The sequence below is a fragment of the Schistocerca nitens genome, chromosome 6, assembly GCF_023898315.1.
Source record: "Schistocerca nitens isolate TAMUIC-IGC-003100 chromosome 6, iqSchNite1.1, whole genome shotgun sequence".
NCBI classification, from domain to species: Eukaryota; Metazoa; Arthropoda; class Insecta; order Orthoptera; family Acrididae; genus Schistocerca; species Schistocerca nitens.
In genome coordinates, this window is record NC_064619.1 from 550,207,774 (window position 1) to 550,227,945 (window position 20,172).

Below are 20,172 nucleotides of genomic sequence, written 5' to 3' on the forward strand. Positions count from 1 at the left end.
GTCACACTTACTAGTTTCTTTTGTGGGAAGGATTCAACCCCATATTGATGTTTATATTACATCTAAGTTTTGTTTTCTCTTCTAGTATGTTACGAAAATGGCGAATCAACTCCTTAGAACTCCTGAGGAGTTTCTCCGACAGGAGGCTGAGACAGAGGATGGCGACAATATCGATGCAGAAAACTGTTCAGAAACCACGTATTAAATTATGTGTACAAAGACATTTGTTATTGAGAATTTTATATTTCGAAACTGCTGACACTATAATTATTTTCTACAAGTAGTAAGAGATGTTTCTCATTTATTTCCTATCTGTAGAATTTCTAAAGCACTCAAGTTTCTAGTTGATGACTGAATCTATTGATTTTTACTATGTTTTCAACAATTTTATAGAGAATATTTCTATTAAGGTATTTTTTTGTAATCAAATCCTATTTTTTTCCAAAGTACTTTATATTCTTACTTATTGACTATAAAAATAAAAAGACTTGTTATAACAAATATTATATGTGTTTAATTGATAATAAAACTTTTTCCCATTACTTATTTTTTATTTTACCCCGAAAAATCGATATTTGGAGGGTGGGGTCTGATCCAACCCCACCTTACCGCTTATGTCAGGAAACTTCACCTTACCATTAGAGGGTTAAAACACCCTCTACAGCTTTGTAAAGAGACGTGGAGTTATGAAGAAGTGTGTCGAGAGTGTAGTGGTTTGTGGTTTTCCAAAACAAAACAAAAAATTTATTCACCTTCTCGTTTTCTGCAAGGTTCTTAGACTGTTAATTGAAATATGTTCTATAGTGATCACAGTTTAGCAACCGTAAGTGCACTCTCAGGAGTGAGTTTCTTCAGTTGCCATTACCTACAAGAGAACTTGTACTATTTGCAGTAAAATAATTTTCACATTCGTCCAAACACTCTTCTACTGAAAAGAAACAGTGATCACGTAAGAATTACCTTGGGGTTTTACTAAAACGAAATATTGGCTATGCGGAAGACAATTGTACACTAGCATTGCACTACTTGTAATGGAACTTCTATGAGTTGACGTTCTTACTGACTGGACATGGGCCATCCATTTGGTCTTATAATGGTCCTGGGTACTAAAGCACTCCGTCTTCAGGCCACAAGTGGCCCATCGGGACCATCCGACCGCCATGTCACCATGAGTGGAGGACGCGGATAGGAGGGGCGTGTGGTCAGTACACCGCTCTACCGGTCGTTATGATGGTATTCTTGACCGAAGCCGCTATTATCCAATTGAGTAGCTGCTCAATTGGCATCACGAAGCTGAGTGCACCCCGAAAAATGGCAACGACGCATGGCGGCCTGGATGGTCACCCATCCAAGTGCCGACCATGCCCGACAGCGCTTAACTTCGGTGATCTCACGGGAACCGGTGTATCTACTGCGGCAAGGCCGTTGCCTGGGTACTAAAGCTTTTATTTATGTGTACTATAGACAGAACAACATTACTTGCATACGGGCAAATGAGGAATGTGCCTTGTAATAGAGCCAACTTAGGAATATTATGCTGTCCATTTTCGGAATGAAACTGTGTGATTTACGAGCCAGATACAGCTGAGAAATGCCTTTGGAGAGCGCCGCATTCGATGTTCCATTTGGAGATCTGATGTGTACCGTGTACATCATCGAGCGTCGCTCGTAGCCCCGAATTGCCGCTGGAGCGCGCAGAGCTCCCGTATAACGCGTCGACGTTCAAATGGCTCTGAGCACTATGGGACTTAACATCTGTGGTCATCAGTCCCCTAGAACTTAGAACTACTTAAACCTAACTAACCTAAGGACATCACACACATCCATGCCCGAGGCAGGATTCGAACCTGCGACCGTAGCAGTCGCGCGGTTCCCGACTGCGCGCCTAAAACCGCTAAACCACCGCGGCCGGCTAACGCGTTGAGGTATACGTACCTAATGCACTAGCCGGATCGTTTCTGTGACGGCGGCATATGAAACGGAGGATCATTGATTCCCTTGAGATCTGTCTCGTCGCACATTGGCCTATTTCTCTTTCCAGCTCCAGCGTTGTTTAATCAGTACCGAATTGTTGTGCTTTTCAAATGGTTGAAATGTCTCTAAGCACTATGTGACTTTGAGGTCATCAGTCCGTTAGACTTAGAACTACTTAAACCTGACTAACCTAAGGACATCACACACATCCATGCCCGAGGCAAGATTCGAACCTGCGACCGTAGCAGCCGCGTGGTTCCCGACTGAAGAGCCCAGAACCGCTCGACTGTTGTGCTTTTCGCTCCTCGGTTTGCCCAGTCTTCTTCAATTACAAACTCTTCCGGAAATCTCAACTTCTGGTTCTTTGCCTGCGCCATTCAGCATCCACGGCGGGTAATTTAAAACTTTATTGAAATTATGAACTAAAATGAAATAGTAACTTCCTATTCTTTGGAACTTGCTTTTCGACTTTTTTCCGTGTCTTGAAAACAAGGTGTCCACAATTATCACTTTAGCTGCCATAAATGATATTTATCAATGGAAGTTTGAATACTTACGTTTGGTGAGTCAAAAAATAAAAGTTAAAAAGGAGATTACATTAATTCGCACTCTATATAGACCCAATTCTAGTCACTAAGTCTTCAACTTTCCATTTCGATAATTTCTGACCTCATTTGTGGTTGATGTGCATACGATATTTATCCAACTACTTCAATTTTTAAAATGCCAACTTTCCTATTACATATACATTATTGCCCTTTTCCTTTTTTCTAAACGAATATGTGTCACGACTGAAAGAGCATTTATTACAAACCTGTTATGAATTTTCATTTAAGAAAGTCTCTTATAGGCGAAAATAGTGGGTGGTGGACGCATATGAAAAAGGGTGGGTGAGAAAGGGTGGAACATATAGCATTACACAGTTAGATAAGAAAAGAAGCGATGAAGAGTACGAATAATGGCTGCCAAAGGGACCGGTCACCAGTCAAATACTGCCAAAGACGAACGAGTTTGCCAATCTCGGGTGTCCACAACTACGTGTGGGTTGAAGACCGCTTCCCCTTTCAATTTTTGAAAGAAAACAAAGCGTATTTTGCGAAATACACGTACCTTTTAATTCCATCCTCTGTTTCACAAATGTGGAGATATACAATGGAAATGCAATGATCGCCGTTTTTTATAATGTGAACGACATTTGAAATTCGCGAGACTCGTCTGTCGACAATGAGCGAATCAGATTTCGCACGTATCTCTCATTGTAAAGCCGTAACCAGTTCGACGCGCTACACCCACTCCCGTTTCAGCTGTTTATTCGGCACGCAATAACAGTGAAGTTAATTTCTCGAAATGTAAATTTTTAATTGGCCGGCGGCGGTAAAACCCGCATTCATTACGCTGTAAAACTGAATAAACAAATAGCGCATCATCTCCGGTGCTAAAAACCATCGGTGTCGATTAAAAATATTGACTGTGGGCCACATATCAAAATAATCTATCAGTTGAGAACCATGTTACCAGTAAACAATTTTTCAAACAGTGTGAAGTTAGCACTAGCTGAAATTTCATAATTAACTTTGAAATCCGGTAGTTTATATTAAGTTTCTTTTGTCAAACGACGGTGGTAAGCCTAGCATATATCTCTGCTTAAATTACTGCATGGGTTCATTAGCTCTACCGTTTAAATACCACCGAATACAATCGTAACTTTTCTATATAATAACCGTGAAAATATTACTACATGTTTTTCTGTAAAATAACCACTAAAATCTGACTGTATGTTTAGCTACAATCGGGATAATATCTCGTATATACAGGGGAATTTATTGTCAAATACGAGAGTTGTACTATGGTTCTAAAACGTGAACCTAACAGAAGCTTTTTGATTAAAATAGAAGTGGACATTGATAGGTATCTAAGTCATCAAAAAGCATCGCTGGTGTTTGCAGCTATTACGTATTTGATCACGAACTAGTTTTCGGCTTCTTAGGCCATCGTTACGCAATAAATGAGTGTCGCAATTATAGCGTAGGTATATCTGTGGAAGCCTTTAAAGAGGTTGACCTCCTCGATGGGAAGTGTTCAATGTGCATAAGATAAGTTTTGACACAAAAATATATTATCTCCAAAGTCACATGACTTAGTATTGTCGGCCCATGAGAAGTAACTGCTTCTCCTCTCGCGAATTTCGATTTGCACCCGCAGCTGTTACAATGACTCATCGTTGCCGGTACTAACGTGTGAAAATAATTGACAATTTTTGTCAAATTGCCCAAAATGAAACAAAAGTGAATTATCAAAAGTCCCATGACATTTACCGTTTAATGTTGGCGATAAGCGCAGTACGCTAAGCTCACACCATAGATATTTTAACTCTGCCGAGAATGGGAATATCTCTGTAGCCAGCATAGTGTACTGCGCTTGTAGCCAACAAGGAACGGAAATAGTAACGCGACTAATGTTTAATGCTGTTTTTTCACGTGTTGAACTAATACTGAAAATATAGCAACACATTTATTTCTTCTGTTTCGTTGTATTCATTAGTGACAGCAGTGGTGAGTAATCGTAGTTGGTACGCTGCCAAATCTAAACACCTGGAATGGGGAAAAGTTACTTCACATAGGCAAGTACTTAAAATTATCGCATGAGATAGAAGTGCATTAAGTGTTGATTAATATCGAGAAATACAGTAATAAAAAAACTTACATCATAGTGATAATATTTATATGACTGTATTTGCCACGAGGCAAACGCTTGATAAACTCGAAAGTGCGAGAACATCCTGCCAGTAAATCCACTGAATGTATACACATTTCGAGCAATTTGTATTTGACAGTCTGTGTCGCGTAGCATTTGGAGTGGACCAATGTTGGCGACAACATCTCGTTCTATGCATCTCAGTGCTTACTCCTTAGACATTCCTACTTTAAGTTTACATCCCATAGAGCTAAAAAAAAAGTAGGGTGACCAATTTATTTTCGGTGAAAACCGGGACACATTCACCCAGGTGCCAATGGACACCTCATTTCACATGTACCCAGGTTTCTTAATTTTAAATATTAATGTTCTGTTGATACATTTTGTTAACCTGATTATTATAACTAATAAGAGGATAAAAAACATTGATATAATCTAGATTATCTGTATAATTAATGACATTTAATAAACGTATACAGTAATAAAGAAATGTATTACGATTTTACAAAAGTTTACAGCCATTCAACTTTTAATCAATTAATATTAACATGAGCTTTAATATTACTGAGCACTTGTAGATGGAATTGACTGTCCTTGGAGAAAAGGGTATTTTTCACTGCCTGCAGCCTTCTTGATCATGTCTTTGTTCTTTGAGACACAGTGATAAAACTCGGCACAATCCATTTTGTAGTTTTACAGGATCTGCAGGACTGCTTCAAGAGAGTTCTGTTTCTTTCATCAGTCCACTTGATATTCATGAACGAAAATATTCATTCCACATTGGCATTATGGGCTGGGATTGCAAATTAAACACCTTGCAATTATTACGAACTCAGAGTAATGCTGAAGACAGTCGCAGCTTTTTAAAAAAACTCACCCACTTCTCATGACATTCCAATGGCGGTTTTTTTTCCATCTTGTGAAGACTTCCTTCAACAAAATTTGTCAGTATGCCAAACTGATCAAAGAGAATGGAATCATCGATTTCAATCTCTTTACTCTTCAAATAAGAAACTGTCTCTTCAACACTTTCCCATTTTGGCACCCTTTTCAGTAACATGCAATCAAACACCGGCGATGGTAAATATGAGATATTCTACACAAGTGTCATAAAACTTGTTAACTTCTACTCTAAAACTCCTTTCCGCTGCTTCTGATACTTCTGCTCTTTTAAGGACAGATTTAACATTAAAAGAAATGAACTGCTGTTCTCTCCTCTTAGTAACAGTTTCCAGAGTATTTTTCTAATAAGCATTTACCTCTATTATACTTTTCGTGCTTCCCTCAATTACCTTTATCCCATGCTGCGAAGTGCTAAGCTGACTGTGAATGAACCATAAGTAGGCTTCACTTAAAGGGTTGCTGAAAAACTGAACCAATATTTTGGGGACTTTGTCTTCATTTAGGAAAAAATCTTTTAACGGTTCAACAGGCGGATTACTCTTTCAACTGCTGGAAACAGTAATTACCAGCGAGTTTTCGAGTGACACGTTACATTCATAGGTAGGGAACTCACCTTCAAAAGTTTGGTCTGAATTCCCTGATTAATATCGAAAAACTGAACAACAAACGGAAATATTTTAGTGGCCTTATGATTGCTGGCATAAGTGGATAACCCGTAGAAAGAAGACTTTTTGATATGTTCAAGGCTTTCCTTTACACTCCGGGGAGCAATAACTCCTTTCACTAAGGCTGACACTTTAGCTCTTGCTGAACTAAACTTTTTTGCAATGGAAGAATCATCAAACATAATGCTGTTAAGCTTATTACTACAATTGTTGTGGCGTAAAAAGACAGCCACGCCACTCGGAAATAGCCGAAAGGCACGCGTTAACTCACGCAGGCTAGTAGATAGGTCTGAAACAGGATACGTAATGAATGCTATAAATAAAAGTACGTAGCTCCTGGAATACTTAACTTTAATCCATCCTTGTGGTACATCACTCTTGACGATACAAGTGAGACTCTTTAGATACAAGCTATGTAATGCTAATGGCGCCTTGCTAGGTCGTAGCCATTGACTTAGCTGAAGGCTATTCTAACTATCGGCTCTGCAAATGAGCGAGGCTTCGTCAGTATGCATAGCTAGCGAAGTCGTCCGTACAACTGGGGCGAGTGCTAGTCCGTCTCTCGTGACCTGCCGTGTGGTGGCGCTCGGTCTGCGATCACTGACAGTGGCGACACGCGGGTCCGACATGTACTAATGGGCCGCGGCCGATTTAAAGCTACCACTTAGCAAGTGTGGTGTCTGGCGGTGACACCACAACAATCACTAAATCTATATGTTTGGTGATGTTTTACCGTGTGGTAGGTTAGTGTAAGCTCGGTTGCTCGAACTTTCGTCTCTTCACTTGACTGATGTTACACAATATAATTTTGTAGAGTTTTACTGCAGCTCGGTACACTGTATCTGTTAATGTGTTTCTTTGACCTAATGTGATCAACTATGTCGGAGCCGGCCAGAGTGGCCGAGCGGTTCTAGACGCTACAGTCCGGAACCGTGCGACCGCTTCGGTCGCAGGTTCGAATCCTGCCTCGGGCATGGATGTGTGTGATGTCCTTAGGTTAGTTAGGTTTAAGTAGTTCTAAGTTCTAGGGGACTGGATGACCTCAGAAGTTAAGTCCCATAGTGCTCAGAGTCATTTGAACCATTTTTGAACTATGTCGGAACGTCCACCATGACTTATACTAATAAAACGGTTACATACGGAACACCCTGCTTCGTAATCAAAACGACCTTTCTTAATGAAATGCCATTCCTTGCAATAACAGTCACCGAACTTGCAGGCACGTTTCGGCATTGCGTTTCACAGTACCGCAGCAATAATACCACTAATATGAGAAAAACTATTGCAGTTTGACAAAACCAACTACTACACTGTTCTGCCAATGAGTGTGTGAGTAAGTGGCGCGACAATCGGACGGTTTCATAGCTCTGTTACAATAATACAACTTACTACTTGTTGGCCAAAGTACCGCTCAAAGTAAATTATTGTCTGAGTGTATCAATACTGATACTGTGATTACTAGTATGGGACAATGGAGGTTTTAGATAAATAAGCAAAAATATATTAATTTATTGTGTTGTATTTCCTTTAATATAGCGAAATCCCAAAAATTTGAGAAAGTTTCACGAAATGTATTTAAAAACTGAATTCCTGGACTTTTGAGCGTCCCGAAACAAATTTCCGGGACACAGGGATGAAAAGCGGGACAATCCCTGTTTTCCGGGACGTTTGGTCACCCTAACCTAAAGGGCCATTTCGATTGAATGAAGACTAAAGTGAATAGTAATACATATAGTAAGATTGTATGGCAAAAAATCCTGATCACATTACATTCTATAGTGTTTGGGATGCTAATATAATTAATCATCTGTACATTATCTACATTTACATCCACATCCATACCTTGCAAACCACTGTGATGTGCATGGCATGGGTTACTTCCCATTGTACCAGTCTTTTTCCGTTCCATTCACATATTGAGCGCGGAAAGAATGAACTATGTTAGAATACCTAGAGCGCGCTGTAGTTAATATAATTTTGTCCTCATGATCCATATGGGAGTGATACGTAGGGAAGCATACTATATTTCAAGAATCTTCATTTGCAGCTGGTTCTTGCTAGCGTTGTCTTCCTCTATCTGCCAGTTCAGTTTCTTGAGCATCTCCGTTACACTATCCCACGGGTCAAAGAAACCTGTGACCTTTCGTGTAGTCTTTCTCTGTATACGCTCAATATCCCCTGTTAGTACGAGTCATACGCACGTGCGTAATATTCCAGAATGGTTCACACGAATTATTTGTAAGCAATCTCGTTCGTAGACTGATTGCATTTCTACTAATAAACTTAAGTCTGCCACCAGATGTACCCACGACTGAACCTATGAGATCACTCCATTTCATATGCCAACAATGACTGTTGCCAGTTCTACCGTTGGCAACAGCCTACAATAGTGTAAGACCTACAATGGTGTAACACTTCAGATTTACAACGAAGCTTTGGGTACTCGCCTCAGTGGTCTAAGTACAGTCCGGCTTTCGCAGCCGTGCAGTGCGGAGGTGCTGTTGTTTCAGCCTGCGAAGCGCACTCGCTCGCTGTTGTTACTTTCAGCGGCCATCACTGAACGGGTCGCTCACGTGTGCTAGAATGACGGCCAACCTTTCTCTAGAGTCCACGGCACGATTCACCTAATGCAATGATTACACCCGACCAAAGGCCTTGGAAATGGAACGCTTCCAACATGACGTAGCTAAGGTTCCAGCATCCGACATTTTTGGGCACCTATTTGTCCATCTCAAACAGTAAGGTGTACGTCAAAGACGCGGAGTGCGAACGAAAACTACGTGACACTAAACAAGGCCTACGCTTCTTTTGCCACGCCGCCGGCAATGTCGGTGTTGTTACTGTCGATCATGCAGGCTTTGGTACTCGCACCATACGAGTTTTCGAACTAACATTCGAGCTCCCAGCGGAAGATGCTATCGCAGCTTTCCGCTCCTACGGCTCTGTACATGATCACACTGCTGAGCGCTGGACGCAATTCCAAACGTACCCCGTTGTTAACGGTGTACGACAGATCACCGTCGCCGTTTCCAATTGCCGTCTTATTTACAAATCAGCGGGTGCCGCTCAGACGTTATTCACGGCGACCAACCAAAGTCCTGTTCTAGGTGCAGCAAAGAAGGCCACATCAGGTCTGAGTGCCTTCATCGGCGCTTCGCCCAATTGGCTTCAACTCCAACAATGGTTTTACCAATCACCTACGTAACGGTGTTCTCCTCCCGCCGTCCGTCGTCAGTCGGATCACGTAACTGGGTCCCAAAGAGCTCCTATGGGAAACGCCTGAGTCGACGCGTCACGCTCACAACCTGACTCGACTCTGGTGCCACAACAAACAGCGAAGACTGGCGATCCTCTCCCAGCCGATGATACGGACGTCACGTCGCGAACCGTCCCCACGACGGCTGTCCTCCCGTACCGCTATGACTCCCACCCGCCTTCCGATACTCAGGGACGGACACGAAAACAACTTTCACATAAATGGTGAAAGAGGAGGCGTCGTACGGTCTCGGAACGAGACACCTTCCCCTGAGATTCCAGAGGCCATCCGCCCCGACGAGGCCTCGGAAACACTGCACGACGACAGGAATGAAGACGACGCGAGATCTGGCTGCGCCAGTTCCTACTCCACTGGCTCGCCTAGGGTAACCTGAACCGATGGACTCCACCGTTATGACTGCCGCCGAGACGTCCTCTGCTCTTACGGACGACATTTCCCTCGATGGTTTAAAGAGGCGGCGTTGATTACGTCCCCACTAGGGACCGAGCTAACCCAGACAGAGACGATAAACACTAACATTAGTTTCCGAGGGGAAATTCAACTGCTGCGAGATATAATATGGGCATCAGACGTCGACATCGCACTACTAAAGGATTTGGCTACACTTACGAACGTCACAGGCTATAACACTTATTCCTAACCTGGGTACCACCTGGGACGGTAGTGCAGCTATCTGTGCCGGCGAGGACATTCCGATAGCTGATGTCACATACCTTCCGTGGCACAGCGATACGCGTATTGTCACCACCCGTCCACCACCAGACATGACAGAGCACGCTTCTACTCAGAAGAAATGGTTCCTTTATTTCTTGGGCGCTGTGACCATTACTTGCATGGCGGTGATTTTAACTGTATCCTGCACCTTAAGGATCATATGCTCCGCTACACTTTGTAAGTTCGGCACCGCGACGTGTCTGGACATAACTAGCAGACAGGTCACTCCGCGGGCCGCCTTGACAGGATTTACGTCTCTCGGGACCTCACACCTGCACTCCAATGTGCAAAATTTTGCCCCTTGGCCTTTTCCGACCACTGTGCTTACTTCTGCAACTTTCTCCTGCGGCCGCAAGTGGTCTGCCGTAGACGTAAACCGTGGAAGTTAAATACCCCTCATCTCCACGATCCCGAATTTCATCGCGTTACTGAGACATGGCTCACCTGTGAACCTCGCTTGCCTCGGTACTGCACAACCCTGATTTGGTACCTGGAATGTGCAAAACCCGCCATTCGACGCACGTTGATTCAGTACAACAAGGAAGTAGCTGCGTAGTGCCATCACTCTACCAACAATTTCTACGCGGTTCTCCGCAACCTGGTAACCCAGCCGCTCACCCCTGAAACCCAGAGGGAATGTAGCAGGATTAAGGAAACAATCGTGACGCTTACACGCCGTATACTGTGAGAGTCGGTGGTGAGGGCCAAACATGAAGATTCGGCTGCACATGAAGGCCCCAATATATATTGTACAGCCTCCGATGGGAAACAGTGACGACAACGACTCTTCACTGAGATCTACACTCGTCGCGACCAGCACATCACTTGTCAGGCCGAAATCGTTGATGCCTCTGTAGACCACTACCTCACAATGTACTGGGAGGAGCCAACCGATTCCCGTGCTGAGGGAGTTGTGTTACCACACGCACCGGCGACGAGGCAGACAAGCTGATGGAGTCTGTTATTTTCGACGAGTTCCACGGTGCAATCCACAAAGGTGCTTTGAATAAGTCACCTGGCATCGATCAGATGCCGATAGAATTATATCAGTTCTTCCTTGCACTAATGGCGATGGACGACAATGTTTGGTGAACTGTTGACGACTGACAATTATTACACCAATCCCCAAACGGACACCTGGAGCGAAGACAGCACATTATCACTCTCTCTCTGCTAAATGTAGACTATAATATTTTTGCACAACTCCTGTCGACGCGTTGCCGCAAGGTACTCCATTGCATGCTTTCCGCAGAACAGACAACTAAAGGTAGCCCGGTTAATATACAAACGGAATGACGCGATTTCAACGCACTGGGAGCGGCATGCAGATTCCTCGCCGCCGTGGTTGCCATTGATTTTGACGGCTCATTCGACAAGCTGCAGCATGGTCTTTTTATTCTCCATAATAAAATGAACGACTTTTCCATCCCTCTTTACTGCTACCATCCGGCGCCTGTACGACAGCACCGAATCCCTGATTGAGGTCAATAGCTGTGTGGCGGGACCAGTGACCATAGGCCGTTCCACTCCGGAGCCGCGCTGCTGCTACGGTCGCAGGTTCGAATCCTGCCTCGGGCATGGATGCGTATGATGTCCTTAGGGTAGTTAGGTTTACGTAGTTCTATGTCTAGGGGACTGATGACCTCAGATGTTAAGTCCCATAGTGCTTAGAGCCATTTGAACCATAGGCCGTTCCATAAGGCCAGGTTGCCCACTTCCGATACTACTCTATGCCATACCATAACCCTGGAGCCACTCATATGGTCTCACATTGCGACAGCACACTTCTCACTGTCGAGCGTATGTGAACAACTTCCTCCTCGTAGTCCGAAACGCAGATGGTACTCGATTTGATATTAACGTATGGAACTGCAGAGGGCAATACCATGAATGTGGCTAAATCCTCGGCGATGCCCAGTTGACACGGCCTATCAGAAGACTACTTAGCACCCCCCCCCCCATCCTTCCCCTCTGCGTACAAAACCTAACCTATGATATCTTGATATCATTTTCGCCTCCACCGTGCGCCGCTCCGCTGTCATTAACTTTCGGCGTACTCTCCAAATTATCCTCACGGCAGTGCGACAAACTCTCCACCGCCAAGTCGATTCCTTACAAGGTGTCGAAGACCTCAGTCAGCATGTGGCGTGTAAGGTGGTCCACATCACACAAGTACCCCACAGCTAATAAATATTGTACGCACCTGACAGGCCGTGTTCGAATACTTTCTCTGCGGCCGGCATGCTCTTTTAAGGTCCGTTACGAAACACTCACCTCCCCCCCCCCCCCCCCCGCGAGCGGGAGGCCACCGCCTTGTCGATGTGCGACTCCGAGTGGTGTCTTTGTGCATGACCAACGGGGGCACATTTCTGATTTCATCGCAGAATGCTGCTACGCTCACAGTCACTGACCAAGCACTCCCTTTCCTCGATGCAAAGATTTCTACACGCCACTACTCCGTTGCAGTCCCGCAACACCGTCGAACTCAAACATCCATCGAGCCGATGGCCCACGGTTTGGCGTCACATCCACCAGCTTTTCCTTCCCTCTACCGTCCGGGCAACACGGTTACATGTCGCATATGGAAAATTCCCTGTAAATCAACGTCTTCACGCAGTCGGGTGGTCGGACACTTAGCTTTGTACAACCAGCCAGCTCATGCTGCTATCAGTGACATCTGGAAACTGGGTCGACAGTTCGTTGCCTGCTGTTTCTGCATTCCACCGGATTCGATTCACTCATGGGCTTTTATCCATACATGCGATTGTATGGGTCAAGTGGTAGACGATCATTTCTTTGTATGCTCATGACGAAAAATCAAGATTTGACTTGGGCCACATCTTACAAACCGCCCACATTGAAATCGAGCAGCTGCAACACTAGCGCACCTTGTTCGCCAATTACTTTCTCGCGACCTTTACGTCACACCCGCTCAGCTGGATGTTGCTACACACGGTCGGCATTGCCGCACCTCCTGCTGACGTCTGCGACTCCCCGCGCTACATTCCAAATCGCACCCTACAACGGGTAGGCCCATGGACTCGCGCCCCTTTCTTTTATGCATTACACCAGACCATCCCGGTCATTCTCCCAACTCTACTGTCCCGTCCTCCTCGGCTTCTGCCCACTTCTGCCCGGTAGTGATGTAGGGAACACCATGGCCAGGCCTTGCATGTTGACCACTGCCCACGCTGTTCCCAATCCCCATCCGCCGAGCAGCAGGGTGCCTGCAAGTCTTACTATGTCCCCACCTTTTCTTCCCTCTTTGCACAAGGCGTCACACCTCTTAGCTTACTTTCAGCTTTTCTTTTCTTCCCATACTCGTTAATAAAGAAGTTTGCACGCCTTGTTCGAGTGTTGTGTATAATGTTCGTTCCACCGGAAGGACGATACTTGCGTTGTATTTATGCTTGTACGAATAAAGTTATTTTGTTTAACTTGCTTCTTGTTTCTCGCAAAAAAAGAAAGAAAAAGGCGGAGGAAGGGGAACGGTTCAGGGATGGAAAGGGGGAAGCACTGTGCCCAGGCCACGGGTTTCCACCCCTCCCGACCCCGTCTCCACCGGCTTGAAGCTGACCAATCCAGTTCCTGATTTTAAAAAAAAGGAGAAAGATAACAGGGGGAAAAATATTGATAAGAAAGTATCGCTAATACCTTGTGCCGTGTCGCTCGAACTCGGGGGTAAGCCGGTTCGAATCCTAGGGGTGGAAAAAATGTTCACTTCCAATATTTAGCCGTCAAGGGAAGGAGAGATCGTGTCGTGAAATTCCTGATCACCAGCCTTTGCGCCAATGCCCTGGTTTAAATACTAAACCTCTCCGCAGTGTACCTTGAAGTAATGCCATGTGACACTGTTGGTGATCTGTCTGTCGGATGGAGACATTAAAATCAGCCTCTTCCTTCTCCCATCATCATCATACAACACAAACATTGCACTACGCTCCACACACACACACACACACACACACACACACACACACACACACACACACACAATACATATACGTAGTAATACATGAAGTTGTAATCTAGAATGTTTGCAAATAAAAAAGCTGAACTTTGGGACATCGCAGCTTCACGGCTGGTTAACGGCTGTCATTACATCACCTGAGGATACATCCGTAATTGTGCGAAACAGTAAACGACTGAAAAACAGCTAAAGCGGCTTTAAGAGTCTTCATTCACGGTGTAATCCGTTAATTCATGAGACCTTTTTTAGTTGCCAATTTTTGCGTCATTTTGAACTCTAATCAAGATCCAACAGAATATTTGGCAGCTTTTCTCAGACAGTAGTTCTTCATAGTTTACTGCATTATCTGCGAAAAGTCTGAGGTTACTATTAATATTGTCTGCATGGTAAGTAATATACAGTATGAACAACAGTTTCCAACTCACTTCCCTGGGGCACACCGGAAGCTGCTTCTGCATCTGTCTATCACCCTCATTGCCGGCCGAAGTGGCCGTGCGGTTAAAGGCGCTGCAGTCTGGAACTGCAATACCGCTACGGTCGCAGCTTCGAATCCTGCCTCGGGCATGGATGTTTGTGATGTCCTTAGGTTAGTTAGGTTTAACTAGTTCTAAGTTCTAGGGGACTAATGACCTCAGCAGTTGAGTCCCATAGTGCTCAGAGCCACTATCACCCTCATTACAAAATAACATGCTGCTTCCTCCCTGCCAAGAAGTCCTCAATCCCGTCATAAATTTCGCTTCATACTCCATATGATCGTACTTCTGGTAAGAAGCAAGGGTGAGTTACTGGGTCAAATACATTTAGGGAATTGAGAAATACTGCGTCTGTCTGCCTTCGTAAATGGCTTTCATGTTGTCATTTGATGTGAGTTAGGTTTCACATGACAGACGTTTTCGGAATCCATGTCAGTTAGCAAGGAGGACGTACCCTGTTAAGTTTGGGCTTAGAATATGTTCTAAGATGATAAAACCAATCGATGTCAAGAATACTGGACTAAAGTTTCGTGGATCACTGCTTCTGCCCTTCTGGTAGACGGATGTTGATCTGTGATTTCTTGCGAACTTTGGGATATGGTTCTTTGTTCAAGGGATTTACTGTAGATTATGGTAAGAAGAGGTGCTATCTCAATTGTAAATTCCATATAGATCCTGATAAGAATTCCATTGGGCCCTGCAGTTGCGTTCAATTTTATCGTTTTCAGCTGTTTCTCAAAACCACTGACATATCTATGTCACTCATCTTTGCAATGCTGTAAGAATTAAATTGGATTTTTATTTGGAAAGGAACATTTGAAGACGGAGATCTGATTTTGCTTTACTATCCTCAATTTAGCCACTGTCTGGACCAAGGCACCACTAACAGCATTTACATACGATCATAATTTCTTAGGGTTTTGATAGTATTCTATTACAATAGTCGTTGAGGGCTTCATTACCATCTTGACAGCCAAAGCCGTTTCATTCAGTATCCCCTTATCTACAGCCCTGGGCCTTGTTTTACACTTATTATGTAGCAGTCTCTGTTCTTTAGCAGTTTCTTTAGAATGACTGTACACCACTGAGGGTCCCTACCACATTGACTGTTCTTCTAGGTCAAGTGCATGATCAACTGTACTTCTAAAGAACTTCTTGATTTGCCGCCAAGAGCTGCTGATAAAACTTCTATATTGAATAACCAGTTTCCGTCCTGGCACCATCACTAGATTCATAAAACATATACATCATACTTGGTGATATAATATCAATGGCTTCGACTAATAAAATTCATGGGTTCGTCACTGCTGTCAAACGAAAATCTAAATTATAAAGTCAGTCACAAAAATGTGTCAACTCATATTATAAAATGAACGAATGCACTGTTTCCCAGATATTTATGACTGACTGTGTAATTCTGAATGAATGCACTGTCTGGCGCATTTTAAAATCTGGCCACAGGCCTTTGGAGAAGGTGAAGTGATAATTTTAGTGTTTAATTGAAAAATGGTAAATGAGAAATGCTGGTACCTTAATAACCAGCGTAGCCACGCATTGTGTTTTACACGTGCTGATTATCAGTTTGTGGGATGGAGTTGCGTGCTTGTTGCACTTGCTCGGTCAATACAGTGAGATTTAATGCTCTTTGTCGTCCGATGATTTCCCATATATGCTCGACTGGACACAGATCTGGTGGCTGAGCAGCCAGAGCAACATGTCAACACCCTCTGTAGCATGTTGGGTTTCCACAGAGTTATTTGGGTGAACGTTATTTTGTTGGAAAACATCCCCTGGAATGCTGTTCATAAATGGCAGTGCAAAAGGTCGAATCACCAGATTGACGTACACTTTTGTTGCCAGGGCGCTTGGGATAACAATAGGAGTTCTGCTGTTACACTAAATTACACCGCAGACCAAAAATGTATAGACGCAACGCGTCTATCACCCACATGTTGGATGTAATCCTCAGCTGGCCTAACAAACGCACGGATATCACTGGAAACGAAGCAGAACCAGTTTTAATCATAAAACACAACAGAGCTCCACCCTGACTTCCAATGAGCAGTCACTTCACACCACTTAAGCCGCAAATGGCGGTGGCTCTGGGGCCAGTGTTCAAATGGCTCTGAGCACTATGGGACTTAACACCTGCGGTCATCAGTCCCCTAGAACTTAGAACTACTTAAACCTAACCTAACCTAAGGATATCACACCCATCATGCACGAGGCAGGATTCGAACCTGCGACCGTAGCAGTTCCGGACTGAAGCGCCTAGAACCGCTCGGCCACCGCGGCTGGCTTGGGGTCAGTGTAAAGGACACTAAAGGGCGTCTAGCTCGAGGACGTCTGACCTGTATCAGTTCGTTTTGTCACTGTGGTGCCAACTGCTGGTCAAATTGCTGCTGCATTCGCAGGACGATGCGCCAGGGCGATATGTCTTACCCAACTGGGTAGTGTCACGTGGCCGACCGGAGCCCTGTTTTCTTGCGACCGTACATTCTCGCAAACATCGCTCGCAGGCAGTCATGCATAGTAGCTACATTCCTGCCAAGTATTTCTGCAGTATCGCAAAAGGAACATGCAGCTCCTCGGTGCCCTATTACATTAACTCGTTCAAACTCAGTGAGGTGTCGATAATGGTGTCTTTGTTGCCTTAAAGGCATTCTTAGCTAACAGCAATTCACCAGTCCAGTCGCAAAGGTAACTAACGGTCACGACCGTTACAGCGCGTATTTAAAGCAAACCGGATTTCCATCCCCATAGTGGCGCTACTAGCGTCACTCTTATGCGACTGGGGCATAAATAGACATTGTATTTCAAATGTGGAGATACACCTATCAACTTCAGTTTCATCATCATCATCATCATTTAAGACTGATTGTGCCTTTCAGCGTTCAGTCTGGAGCATAGCCCCCCCCCTTATAAAATTCCTCCATGATCCCTTATTCAGTGCTAACATTGGTGTCTCTTCTGATGTTAAACCTATTACTTCAAAATCATTATTAACCGAATCCAGGTACCTTCTCCTTGGTCTGCCCCGACTCCTCCTACCCTCTACTGCTGAACCCATGAGTCTCTTGGGTAACCTTGCTTCTCCCATGCGTGTTACATGACCCCACCATCTAAGCCTGTTCGCCCTGACTGCTACATCTATAGAGTTCATTCCCAGTTTTTCTTTGATTTCCTCATTGTGGACACCCTCCTGCCATTGTTCCCATCTACTAGTACCTGCAATCATCCTAGCTACTTTCATATCCGTAACCTCAACCTTATTGATAAGGTAACCTGAATCCACCCAGCTTTCGCTCCCATACAACAAAGTTGGTCGAAAGATTGAACGGTGCACAGATAACTTAGTCTTGGTACTGACTTCCTTCTTGCAGAAGAGAGTAGATCGTAGCTGAGCGCTCACTGCATTAGCCTTGCTACACCTCGCTTCCAGTTCTTTCACTATGTTGCCATCCTGTGAGAATATGCATCCTAAGTACTTGAAACCGTCCACCTGTTCTTTGTTCCTCCTATTTGGCACTCAATCCGCTTATATTTCTTTCCCACTGACATTACTTTCGTTTTGGAGATGCTAATCTTCATACCATAGTCCTTACATTTCTGATCTAGCTCTGAAATATTACTTTGCAAACTTTCAATCGAATCTGCCATCACAACTAAGTCATCCGCATATGCAAGACTGCTTATTTTGTGTTCACATATCTTAATCTCACCCAGCCAGTCTATTGTTTTCAACATATGATCCATAAATAATATGAACAACAGTGGAGACAGGTTGCAGCCTTGTCTTACCCCTGAAACTACTCTGAACCATGAACTCAGTTTACCGTCAACTCTAACTGCTGCCTGACTATCCATGTAAAGACCTTTAATTGCTTGCAAAAGTTTGCCTCCTATTCCATAATCTCGTAGAACAGACAATAACTTCCTCCTCGGAACCCGGTCATATGCCTTTTCTAGATCTATAAAGCATAGATACAATTCCCTGTTCCACTCATAACACTTCTCTATTATTTGGTCCTGACAACCTCTAAGAGGCCTAAACCCACACTGATTTTCATCCAACTGCTCCTCAACCAATACTCGCACTTTCCTTTCAACAATACCTGAGAAGATTTTACCCACAACGCTGATTAAAGAGATACCTCTGTATCAACTTCAGTTTATGTTGCATAAATTCTTCTTGGTGTTACGACTTTTTTTTTTGGCACTGTGTATCGCCCCAGACACCTCTTCTAGTCTCAAACATCTATATACAGACTGAAGCGACGACTGAAAATTCGCACCAAGGCCTGGATTCGAACCCGGGTCTCTTGCTCACTGGGAAGATGCGCTAACCAATACGACACCATGGCAAAGTGACTGTGGACAACAGCGTGGACGAGCTTAGGACGCCTCCCTCTTCAGTTTAGATTTGCATTCACCCATCAACTCACTTGGTATTCGCCCTAATCTCGAACAACATCGCATAGGCCGTGATTGCCATCTACCCTCAACCTTTACAAGAGTAGGATCATCGCTTCAGCGAAGATTGTTTCTTTGTGGTGAACGTAGTTACAAACAAGCCCACTATGCACCATTGTAGGTAACGAATAGGGAGCGTAGGAGAGGAATCACTTATTAGCTGGGCCATTATATGTCCGTCTAATGAATATAGCCAGTATTGGAAATACGTTGGAAGTCGTTGTACTCTCCTTAGCGACTCATTCTGCTGTTCTGCCTCTCTACTGACAACTCATTTCATACTCGAGGGACCTCCTCTCGTGACATCTAGTAGTCCTTCCCGCATTAAATATGAGTGTCCGGTTGCTTTTGATCAGACAACACATCATAGGAAGAACAAAGAGTGTCCACGAGCAGAGCAAAGGCTCGAATAACAGAAGTACTGTTACTTTGGCCATAAGTAGAATTCTTGTTTAATTCACGCTTCCTACTAGTCTGAAATATGCTGCTCAAACTCGCTCTACGAGTGCTGCTCAGACTCAATAATGCGTATTACATGCATGTTTATGTAGCGTAGACTCAGAATTTGTTTAGTCTGGTTTGATAAACATAGTTCCTTTCGCTGAATAATGGCGTGAGACACGATAAAAACGGCGAGAATGATGGGGGGGGGGGGCGGAGGTTGCTGCACGGGCTGCCTATTGATTCTACTGCTCTACTGAATGTGTTTACGATTAATATCTGGAAATAACATGAATGTTATCGCTCTCTTGGTTTTGCTGCGCGCGACCGCTGGAGAGAGTAATCGCATTTCGTAAATGACTGTTAGCGGTAGGCCTGCATGCTGTATCCACAATTTACAGGGCGGAGTACGTAAGTGGAGTGTGCAGTCTATGTTTTGCACGAGTAAACGGCATGACTTATACATTGCGCACCATAAACAGTGATCGGTGGAAAGAGGTTGTTTATCGTTCCTGATGCATAATTTAAGTTCCATTTCAGGGAGGAACTTAATTTGACAGCGCGGCTGTTTTCCGAAATTTCCAGCGA

General features: G+C 44.1%; 1 protein-coding gene and 1 pseudogene across 2 annotated transcripts in view; both read right to left on the bottom strand.

Annotated features, from left to right (window-relative positions):
• LOC126262510 (lachesin-like) overlaps positions 1–20,172 on the bottom strand; it is a 971,377-nt gene that overhangs the window by 337,176 nt on the left and 614,029 nt on the right. The window lies entirely within an intron of this gene.
• Positions 1,313–1,430, bottom strand: LOC126264043 (5S ribosomal RNA; annotated as a pseudogene).